The 11871-nt window shown below is 48.2% G+C and overlaps 1 pseudogene; it reads left to right on the top strand.

The window, feature by feature from the left end:
- The first annotated feature begins 11140 nt into the window (after nucleotides 1-11140).
- On the top strand, nucleotides 11141-11575 carry LOC126491898 (ubiquitin-60S ribosomal protein L40-like; annotated as a pseudogene).
- Nucleotides 11576-11871: the final 296 nt, after the last annotated feature.

The following is an 11871-nucleotide window of genomic DNA, read 5'->3' as shown; positions in this document are numbered from 1 at the left end:
GTGAGTGCTATCCAGAGGGAGGTGGAAAGGGATGGGGTATAGAGGCTTAAGGGAACGCTTTTCACCTGCATGCTGCCTACCGAGACTGAGCCTCTCATACTTCATTCAGTCCTGGGCAGGCCGTCCACAGCTGTGAGGGATGAAGACAAGTGAATGCTCCATGTCAGCCACAGTGACATCTCTCTGTGTGCCACAGACCCTGGGAAATGAAAAACTGTCAAAGCCACATCCTACAGCCTAGCTGGTAACTTAAAGTTATTTGGGTGTCAGACTTTTAAGAAGTCAATGTATTTTGGCTGTTTATACAAACCAGACCCGTTTCTGTCCCCTCCCCACGTCCTAGGCTATGAGCAAACTGGCTTCTCCCATGCTAGTTCCATAGAATTGCTTGAGGTACCACCACGAGTCCTGCACTCGACTCCACCTCAGGCAAGGACACGAGAACCAGCTGAGCAGCTTGCTGAGGGCGTCAGAAACACAGACCTGGAAGAAGGTGGTTAAAACACCCACCATGGCTGTCTGGTCAGTTGTCGGAACACCTGTATTTTTGTCTGGTCAGTTGTCGGAACACCTGTATTTTTGTCTGGTCAGTTGTCGGAACACCTGTATTTCTGTCTGTGTGCATTTACAGTTTCCATCCGTCAACACTTTTTAAATCCTCCCCTCTCTCATTCTCTCTCCATCTAATATAAGATGCCTGACTTAGGGTTTTTATTGCTGAGAGGAAACACCACGACCATAAACAACTCGGGGTGGAAAGGGTTAATTTAAGCTTACTCTCCCAGGTAAGAGTCCATCGCTGAAGGAAGTCAAGACAGGAACTCAAACAGGGCAGGATCCTGGAGGCAGGAGCTGATGCAGAGGCCATGGATGGATGCTGCTTACTGGTTTGCTCATCATGGCTTGCTCAGCCTGCTTTCTTATAAAATCCAGAACCAACAGCCCAGGGATGGCACCACTCACCATGGTACGGGCTCTCCCCCATCAATCACTAATTAAGAAAACGCTTTATAGAGGGATCTTATGGAGGCACTTTCTCAATTGATCTTCCCTCCTCTCAGATAACTCTAGTTCATGTCAAGTTGACATCAAACTATCCGGCACAATGCCCCATTCTTCAGAAGCTAAGTTACTAAATACAGGCTATTAAATGAGAAGAGTCTGATTCAATTAGAAGAAACTATCAAGCATAAATTTCCCACCTTTATTGAGCTTACATTCTAATGAGGAGAGAAACAAGCAAAATACACAGGCACTAGTTATGGTAACGGCGGAGGGGAGTAAGTGTGCATGTGTGCACATGTGTGTGCTACACATATGTGTATGCATTCGTACACGTGTGTGTGTGTATAAGTGTGTGCTAAGCAATTCAGAGACCTTGAATGAACCTTTGTGTTTCCTGGGATAAAGGAATGACTAAGGAGAGCTTGCAAAGGTAAGTAGGTGGAGGGACTAAGGTTGGAAAGGCGGCTCCCCGAATAGCTTAGTATGGCCAGGGGCCTTCACCCGCACATCTGGGCCACACCTCTGGGTTCCCTGGGACTTCTGGGTAAGGTTTGGGGAAATCAAGTCCTCACCACACTGTGACTTAGCCGGAGAGGCTCTAGATAGGCCTTAGGGGGCGCTGAACTCACTGTTACCCCTCCCCCTCCCACTGCCTTTCAGTCCTCCGGCTCAGGTTGCTGTTAGGTGTGCGAACATGTGAGGGGTTGAGGAGGTGTCCTGTCCAGGGCAGTCCCTGGAGCGGGACGAGGGAGCTAGGAATTTCTCAGCAGAAATCCTAGAGGTTCCGGGGTTCTTCATGATGCTCAGGGACTCTAAGAAGCTGGGATTTACGTCCCTTCCGCGCTCCCACGTCTCTGTCTGGGGAGGGCAGCTCGTTTTTCATGGGCACCTCGTGACTTTCCAGACTGTATTTTCAGCCTCGGTTTGACGTCAGGCTCGGGTTTGGTCCCGAGGGATGGGCTTTGTACATTTCCAGGCTGGCAGGGCTGGAGCCTCCTCCTATCCCCTTGAGCCTTTCATGCTGTCCCCTCCACGAGCTCGCCAGCTCCCTGGGTGGTGCACCAGAGCAGAGAAGTCCCGATGAACAGGGATATTTTGTGAGCCAGACGGTGGGAGGGGGTAATGCGGGCGGCATATTGGGGGTGGAAAGGAAGAGGCAGGCAGGCAGCCAGGCAGGCAGGCAGGCTGGCTGAGATGAGAGGTGGCACGTTTGTCTCCCGCCTGATTCTCTGCAGATGGGAATGGGATCTGTCTTCAAGGTCTTAGAAGGAAGCTGGTCGTTGGTACAGAGGAGGAAAATAGAATGGCTAGAATGGCGTGTGAAGGCTAGCAGGTAGTGGCAGGGACAAAGGAAGGAATAATGGGGTGGATCCATGGGGCAGCTTCCCGTTTATCAGCTACTGTGGGTTTTCAAAGCAAAACTCTGTGTGTGTGTGTGTGTGTGTGTGTGTGTGTGTGTGTATGTGAAAGAGAGAGAGAGAGAGAGAGAGAGAGAGAGAGAGAGAGAGAGAGAGAGAGAGAGGTGTTTTTTGGCTCTCAACGTCTTACTCTTAGTCCAGCCCGGCCTCAGCTTCTATTTCACACTGGAAGGGCCAAAAGCTGAGTGCCTAAAGCAGGGACCCCAACCCTGACCACTGCCTTCGCTTCCAAGCGTCTCCATTTGGTCCTTTTTGAAATAGGATCTCATTGTGCCACCCAGGCTGGCCTTGTACTGCCTGTGTAGTCCAGACTGACCTCAACCTCATAATCTTTCTGCCTCAGCCCTCTGAGAACTGGGATTACAAGCATGTAACCATCATGCCTTGCTTCCACCCTCTCTTGGAGTCTAGACCAGGACTCCATCCGTGCCAGACTCAGCAGTTACAGTTGGAAGACCCCCAGGCCCCTTTTCTGCCTTCCTCCCCTTTCCCTGTGACTCCAGGATCATCCTTGGTTTCTCCGCGCTTCAACTGATTCATTGTTTTGGTCCCATTAGTTTAGTGCTTGCTAAGCTAAATATAGCTTCCCTCTCGTCCCCAGGAGGGACCCAGGTCCCTCCTCGCCATCATTCCTGTCTGGTTACCATGACCTTTCAGCTCTCCTATTCCAGGACTCGACCTCGTCAACCTCCATTATTGCTGATGGTACTTCCTAAATCTTAGGGGACCTCTGTCCTCCTCTGTGTCCCTTGGCCAGGGCTATACCTTCCTGGCCTCCCTCTGGATGCTCTTCACCCCTACAGCTCATTCTCTGGCTTCAAGTCTCACAGTTGCCTATAAAGGACAGCAGCGGAGGATGAAGTGGATCAGGCGTAAAGCCCTGTCGCTGGTTGGTTCGGAAGAGGACCTCGTTCTTTTTCTGGTTCTGGTTCTTTTTCTCCTTCTTTGTAGCAAATCAAATAATGTGACATATAAATATCCTTTCACACAGTGGGTTTCCTGAGTCCCCCCTCTCCCGCCCCTCACACCTTCCAGTGGACAAGAGCTTTAACATAATTCTGTCATGTGGTTCTCACTATCGCTTGGGTTTGCATGGCAATGTGGGGTTAAAGACTTGGGTTTTGCCTGCAGTCTCTGCTCTGTCATTAGCCAACTGTGTGGCCTGGGGTAAGTTACTTAACCTCTCTGTGCTCAGTCTCCTCATCTGTAAGGCGGAGATGATATTAGGCACAGGTGTCATTGGTTTGTTATGGCATTAAATGAATCCTACATGTACAGTTCTAAGAAGCAGTGCTTGGCAAAGGAGAATTCAGCAAACACTAGCTCTAATGATCGCCTGGTATATAATAACCCCCTATGCAGTCTTCTTGCTCCCAGTTTTGTCACCTGCATTGTAGCCTTTGCTGAGAATCCAGAAGATTTTCTCTGCCACTTCCAAACAGGCTTGCCACACAAAATACAGGATGTGTGATTCCAGTTCTAATTTAACTGGACGTCTGGCATTCTCATGGCTAAATCTGGCAGTCCTACCACCATGCTTTCTTCACCACCTTTAAAATAAAATCTCAGCCCTTTAGTATAACATTCAAGATCTCGGTGATTCAAGCTATGGCCCTCAAGGTTTAATCTTTCGCCTCTCTATTTCTGATCAGCTCCAGCCCCCTCATCTTATGCTCTGACCACCTCTAACTGTCCCTTTGGAACCCCAGGGGATGAGTCTCTTGACACTTTGGTGCTAGGTAGACCATTGCCACAATTTCAGGTGAGAAAGTTGGGGGTTCAAAAGGATTAGGATCTGCAAAAACCAGGACGAGTAGAAGCAGCCTTTGGGGATCAGCTAACAGGCAAATAAGAAATAAGAAAGCCAGCCTGATGGTGTGGGTGCATGTCTTTAATCCTAGCACTCGAGAGGCAGAGACAGGTAGATCTCTGTGAGTTCAAGGCTAGCCTGGTTTACAAAGTGAGTTCTGGGGCAGTCAGGACTGCACGGAGAAACTATGTCTCTTAAAAAAGAAAAAGAAAAAGAAAAAAGAAAGGAAGGAAGGAAGGAAGGAAGGAAAGAAAGAGACAGAGAAAGAAAGAAAGAAAGAAAGAAAGAGAGAGAGAGAGAGAGAGAGAGAGAGAGAAAGAAGGAAAGAAAGAAAGAAAGAGAACCATGCTTGGGCAAGAGGAACAGCAAATATGTAGGGTCTAAACCCTTGGACCCAGAAGGCCTGGTCAAGTGCTTCTCAGTTAAGGGTTAGGGGACTGCGGGCTTAGAGCAGTTCCTGGAGAATGGCATCACTTGAAAGACTGTAACGTCCAGGAGGTTTTGGAGAAACAGGAGAGATAATCTGGGAGGTTTTGGGCTCAGGTACAGTTAGGACGCAGCAGAAATGCCTTTCCTGGGACTGAAAGATCAAGGCCATATTTTCAGATTGTTCTTGGGGTTTAGTCTGGAGTGGAAACTTACTTTCTTAATTCCAGGTAACCGAGAGCAAGGATGCATTGAGCTGGGGATTCTAAAAGATATGTTCTTCATTTATTTTGTGTGTGGCGGTGGGGAAAATGTGCACATTTGTGTGCCATTCGGAGAAAAGCTTTTGAGAGTCATTTCTCTCCTTCCAACATGCGGTTCCTGGAAATGGAACTCAGGTTGGCAGACTTGGTGGCAAGTGCTGAGCTATCTTCCTTTCGTAGATTGGGGATTCTAGAATGTGCTAAATATTCCTGGTTGGTTCAGTGCCTACTGGTGACCACAGGGGGAAACAGAGAGTAGAGGCCATCATGATGGGAGTGGAGGCAGGTTCACCTCTCCTCGTCACCCCTAACATCAAGCACGGAGCAGACACAGTTTCTTAGCTGGATCCCAGGGACTGCCTGGCTCCGTTACAAACACACTCGATGAAAATATCTCTGCTCAGTGCTGAAGCCTTGGTCTCAGTAATTGACTTGTATAATGTCCAAAGGCTCTGTGCCTGTAACCAGCCCCAAGCGATGCATCATCTTTAGCAGAAAGATTTATCACGGAACCCGTGGCAACCGCCCATTTGTCGGTAGCAGAAATAGGAATGACTGTCCTTGCCAGGAGTCATCCTTTGTCTTCAAAGCAAATTCCTCCATGGTTGGAGGCTTTCTGGCCAAGATCCACAGCTCTAGCATCTCTATCCCAACGATCCCAGTCACAGGCAGCAGGGAGCAAGGCAGAAATTGAATCTCTGGATGCAGGAGCCCTCAGCTGTAGGGTTGGTGGCTACCAGCTGGTCTGTACCTTGGGCAAGTCTCTTGATAGTCTATGTTATAGGCTAGACCACAAATATCCCTCCAAAGGCACAGTTGGTGAAGTCTGGCCTCCACTTAGGCACTTTTGGGTGTAGTGGAACCCAGAAGTGGTTTTAGTGGGAGGTCTTCAGGTCATTAGGGGCAAGCTCCAGCTAGGAATTATGGAGCCCTGGATTTTCCCTTTTTTACTCTTGTTTTTAAAAATAGTTTTGTTATGTGGGGCAATGGTCTTGTACCCCGTAAAGATTTGTCACTTGTATTGGTTTAATAAAATGCTGATTGGTCAGTAGCCAGGCAGGAAGTATAGGAGGGGCAACCAGAATACCAGAATTCTGAGAAGAGGAAAGGCTCAGTCTGCAGTTGTCATCCAGATGCAGAGGAAGCAAGATAAGAATGCCTCACAGATAAAAGGTACCAAGCCACGTGGCTAACACAGACAAGAATTGTGGGTTAATGTAAGAGTTAGTTAATAAGAAATCCTGAGTTAACAGGCCAGCCAGTTTATAATTAATGTAGGCCTCTGTGTGTTTCTTTGGGACTGAACGGCTGCGGGACCAGGTGGGACAGAAACCTCTGTCAACAGTTTTGTATTACCTCTCTCTCTCTCTCTCTCTCTCTCTCTCTCTCTCTCTCTCTCTCTCTCTCTCTCTCTCTCTGTACTATGGGTGTACATATGAAGGTCAATTTGTGGAAGTTGATTCTCTCCTTCTGTCATTTGGATTCCAGAGATCAAACCTGGGGGTCAGACTTCCTGGTCAGTGCCTTTGCCCTCGGAACCATCTTTCCATCCTCTCTGAGTGGGAGAAAACAATAGAGCTGGCCCTGGTGGGAGAGTGTGGGAGAGCCAGACCCAAGTGCGCAAGAGCAGAACTGGCCCTGCTTCTTGCTGCCTACTGCATTGGGTGAGCTAGCTGGGGCAGTGCTGGATAGCTTGCCCTGGTGGTAATGAGGGAAAGCTGGCAGGCAGGCTGACCAACTCAGCTATCACCCAGGCTCAGAACCAGAGCTATGAGCAAGCCCACCCCAACATCCTCCTCAACTATGAACTGCTGGAGTATCTGAAGGGCCAGACCTGCAGATCCAAAGATGCAGGGTCCCCATGACAACAGGATACCCAGGAGGAGTCCCAGTCAAGGCCAAGTATGGATGGAGTAGCAGAATCCGGAGGCCTTGACCAACGATCCATTGCACAGAACACTTACAAGTAAAGATGTATGGACTAAGGGGTAAATTGTGTGACTCCCTGAGCCACACCACAGCTTCTGCACTGAAATTTTCTGTCTGTCTTGCTTTTGTTTTAGACTATACTTTAAATTTTGTTTTGTTTGGGGGGGGGAGGTCACAAGGGCAGAGGTGAGGGATGGGGAGAGGAGTGGGACCAGGATGCATGATGTAAAAACTACAAAGAATCAATAAGTTTTAAAAAATTGAACTATCCAAAAAATAAAAATAGTTCCTTCATATCAGCCAGCGTAGGATCTGGAGGCTCTACAACCATAAACGAGCAAAATCCTTTTCTTTTTATGTGTTGATCATCACAGTATATTGTTATAGTTACATAAAGCTAATGGACAGATTCTCTGGCTTTTTCATAAGATAGAATCCGGGACCCTGCTCGAACTTCCTCATAGAAGAAATGCATGAGGAATCACCTGTAAGCCCTAGGTGACAAGTCCCAGGAGTCACGGTGTAGAAATCGTGTGAGCTTTGTGATCAGATAGATCCAGGGTCAAATCCAAGGCCCGTTTCTTATTTGTATCTGGTAATACAATTTTCCTAATCTCCTTGAACTTTGCCTTTGTGGAGTGGCGAGACCAACAACATGGAGGTTGTAAGAGATAAAAAGAAGGGGTACACGGGAACTTTTAGGACGTTGCTGGACAGTGGCCCCCTATGACCTGCAGTTGCATGGGAACAAAAAGAGAAGATGGGTAATACTCATTACAAGACAGGCCCACCCCTATGACAATCATTGCTTGCTTGTTTTACTTAGAGATAGTGTTTCATACATCCCAAGCCTGTCTTGATTTTGCTGTGCAGCTGAGGATGACCTGAACCGCTTGTCCTTCTGCTTCTGCCTCTACCTCCAGAATGCTAGGATTAGAAAGCACACGCCACCAGGCTGGGTTTATGCAGAGCTGGGGATTGAGCCTAGGGCCTCAGGCATGCAAGGCAAGCACTGTTCTAGCTAAGGCATGTCACTGCCATTGTGACGGCTAATATGACATCAACTGCCCACTACCTAGAAGCACTTAGAAAAGAAGCCTCTGGGCTTGGGTCTGAAAGACTGTCTAGATTGTGTTAGCCTCTGGGTATGTCTGTGAGTGATTATTTTGATTGGGTTAACTGAGGTGGGGAGACCCACACTAAAAGTGTATGACACCATTCCCTTGGCTTGGGTCCTAGATTTCATGAAAAGGAGAAATCTACTTGGGTACAAGTATTCATCATACTGTCTCCTGACTACATACAATGTGACCAGTTGCCAGGGCTTCCTCTCATGAAGGACTGAATCCACAAACTGTGAGCCTTTCTCCCTTAAGTTGCATTTTTATTACAGTAACTACAAAAGTAACTAAAACAAACATTATATAAAGTCATACTTGGTAATATTCAGGCTGGTCTGCACTTCACTATGCAACCCATGCTGAACCTTGAACTCATAGCCATCCTCCTGCTCAGCCTCCTCTGTGATAGATCGCAGGCATGAGCCCCTACACCTGGAATAGCTTATCTTTTAAAACCTCAACAACTCGAAATGAGGAAAGTGAGATTTGGAGAGGTAAGGACTGAATTGGGTTGATCCATTTGAGGTGGGAGTAAGCTTTATACCCGTTCCTCGCTGACTCCAAGGTCTATGATGTTTTGGTCATGCCTGTGTACACTACAGATGGAAACAGCACAGGTAGCCATGAGGGATGGTGCACATCAAGCTGTGGGAACAGGTCAGCTCCTTGGGCTTGGATGGGAAATGTCCTCCACAAGGCTCAGGTGTTTTGACTTTGGTCCTCAGCAGTAGTGATACTTTGGGAGGTGGTAGGACCACTGGGGTGTACGCCTTAGCTGGCGAAGGTAGGACACCGAGGATGGGTCTTGAGGGTGATATGCCCACCCTGCTTCACATCTGGGCTCTCCTTGTGTGTCTCTTATCACCACGGGAGCAGAGGTTGAAGTTCTCAGCACTGAAGACCAATCCTTCCGGTTGTTAGATCTTTCCTGCCATGGTGGATTGCAACCTCTGATCTGTGAGCCCAAACAGACACCTTCTCCCTTTCATCGTTTCTGACGGACATTCTACAAAAGCAACTAATCGAGTGAGGGTGGTCTCCTGTCCCACCTGGGTTACCTTTCAGCTGCATGACTGTGAACAGGGATTGACTCCCATGATCTCGTCTGTGGTAGATGCTCAGTACAGTATAAAGGTGTTCATAGGGTAATTCTCATCATCATTGTTGTTCAAAGTAAGCTGTGCTGTGCTCCTAAGGGAGGTGCCATGGTCCCTAGTAAGTACATAGTTGACTGAGGGACATGTTGGAGGTACTCAGGTAGGAAAGAGAAGGATGTTGGTTTGGTGGGGGGCATGTTTTGTTTAGGATTTCTGTTGCTGTGAAGAGACACCATGACCACAGCAACTCTTATAAAGGAAAACATTTAAGTGGGTGGCTTGCAGTTTCAAAGGTTCAGTCCATTATCATCATAGTGCGACATGGTGGCATGCAGGCAGACGTGGTGCTGGAGCTGAGAGTTTTACCTCTCGATAAGCAGATAACAGAAGCAACTGAGACATTGGGTGTGGCTTGAGCATATATGAGACCTCAAAGCCCACCTCTACACTGACACACTTCCTCCAAGAAGGTCACACCCGCCCCAACAAAGCCACACCTCTGAGGAGTGCCACTTCCTCTGGGGCCATTAAAGAATGCACGTGTGTGTATGTTGTAAGAGTGCACGTGTGTGTATGTTGTAAGAGTGCACGTGTGTATATGTTGTAAGAGTGCACGTGTGTGTATGTTGTAAGAATGCACGTGTGTGTATGTTGTAAGAGTGCACGTGTGTGTATGTTGTAAGAGTGCACGTGTGTGTGTGTGTTGTAAGAGTGCACGTGTGTGTTGTAAGAATGCACGTGTGTGTTGTAAGAATGCACGTGTGTGTATGTTGTAAGAGTGCACGTGTGTGTATGTTGTAAGAGTGCACGTGTGTGTATGTTGTAAGAGTGCACGTGTGTGTTTTGACAGGTGTGTGGATGCACAGTCTTCCTTCTCCGTGTCCTGTGGAAAAGAAGCGATTGTCCCATCAGTTCTTTTTCCACGTGCCACTGTGGCCATCATCTTTCACCACAGTTTCTCTTCAGGGTAGGTGACACATCCCTTTTCACAAGGGAAGCAACGGAGGCTCGGAGACTAAATGAGCTCTGAAGGCCACTTGTGTCAGTGACACAGCCGGGATTCAGATTCAGGCCCGCCTCCAAAGCTGAGCAAAATGCCAGCATGTCCCAGGCCTTCCTGCATGGATGTCCCATGCGCCCTGCTGTGACACAGGTGCAGCAGAGTCTCCAGACTCCAGGGGCTGCTGTCCTGGTTGAGTAAACATAGGAACAATAACTAACAGAGATGAAGTTCCGCCTTTCTGATGGAATGAATCCTCTGTCCTTTCCAGGTTGAGAAACTAATTATTGGAGTCCCTCCATTGGCTGGATAACAGAGGTGGGTGGGGACAGGAGGAACAAGCTACTCTCTGATTTCTATCCTGAGATATAGGAGGAACATGGCAGGAGTGAAGAGAGGTAGAGCCCCTGAGCCTCTGCCTGGGTTTCTCTGGGAGCTGCTAGGCTGTAGCACACCCATGGTTGGGTGTGTGTGTGTGTATGTGCCCTTGCGCATGTGTGTGTGTTAACCTCTGCAGAACCTACTGAGCATCTGTCCCGGGAGCAGGTGACGACAGAGCCTGGAATTGCTGCTGCTGATCTTCCAGTCCCATGACAACATCTTCATTTGTTCTCAGTCCTGTGCAAAAAAATTTTAACACAATGTTTCTTTATCTGAATTCATTGCCTCCTAGGCCCTCTGTGGTGCTTCTGCAGCCCATGTGAGGGAACCATATGAATGAGCATGTGACCAGCAGCTAATTCCTTTTCTGAACTTTGGTCACCATGGTCGCACTCTCTCCTTTGCCCTCACCACCCAGCCTCTGCCCCGAACATTTCCTCTTGCTCCTTCCAACCCGTGTTTCCGGCTATATTGTTTTCCTCACTTCCTGGAAGCCCACTTTGATTTCTGTGGTCCACTCTAATTCCAGATCTGAGAACCTCCCTGGAGCATAGCTTGTGAATTAGCAAGTCTCTTCAGACTGGGCATGGTGGTATGTACCTATAATCCCTGAACTTGGGAGGCTAAGAAAGGAAGACCAAGAATTTGATCAAGAATCAGGAGGCAGCTCTTTCTCTTCCATGACATGGCTGGGTGAACGCCAGCTTGCAGATCTTTGTGAAGCCCCTGATGGGTAAGACTCTTGAGGATGAGCCCAGTGACACTACCCAGAATGTCAAGGCCATGACACAAGACAAGAAAGGCGTCCCATCTGACCAGTAGAGGCTGATATTTGCCGGCAAACAGCTGGAGGACTGCCACACTCTTTTGGACTACAACATCCAGAGACTCCACCTGGCCCCTGGTGCCTCACCTGCATGGTGGCATCATCGAGCCATCCCTTTGTCAGCTTGCCCAGAAGTACAACTGTGACAAGATGATCTGCCACAAGTGCTATGCATGCCTGCACCCCCGTGCAGGAAATTAGGTCACACCAACAATCTGCAACCCAAGAAGAAGATCACATATAGCTGGGGCTATACCTGGCCCATGATCCCAGGACCAAATAAGGTTCCCTTCCATTGACTGGAGCAGGAAAAAAAAAAAAAAAGAGTTTGAGGTCAACCTGGGCTATATAGAGAGATTGTGGTTCAAAAAAGAAAGCCTCTTTGATTTGCTTGCCCCTAATAGCTAATTACAGTGGGTGTGTGCTCTCCGTGTGGAAAAACGTTCACTACGTGTTTCTTCATTTCACCCCGGAGTGAAGCGCGGACAGGCACAGGACAGGGTGGCATTTGAGACCACTGGCTGGCGGGTCTGAGACATTTTGATCAAACAGAGATTGCCATAGCTAACTAAGCCTGAACTGACTTTGTTAATTG

The sequence above is a fragment of the Alexandromys fortis genome, unplaced genomic scaffold (assembly GCF_014885135.2).
Source record: "Alexandromys fortis isolate MF-2015 unplaced genomic scaffold, M_Fortis_MF-2015_v1.1 scaffold_292, whole genome shotgun sequence".
Classification (NCBI taxonomy): Eukaryota; Metazoa; Chordata; class Mammalia; order Rodentia; family Cricetidae; genus Alexandromys; species Alexandromys fortis.
The sequence above is the reverse complement of the archived record's forward strand: the minus strand, read 5'-3'. Positions and strand labels throughout refer to the sequence as shown.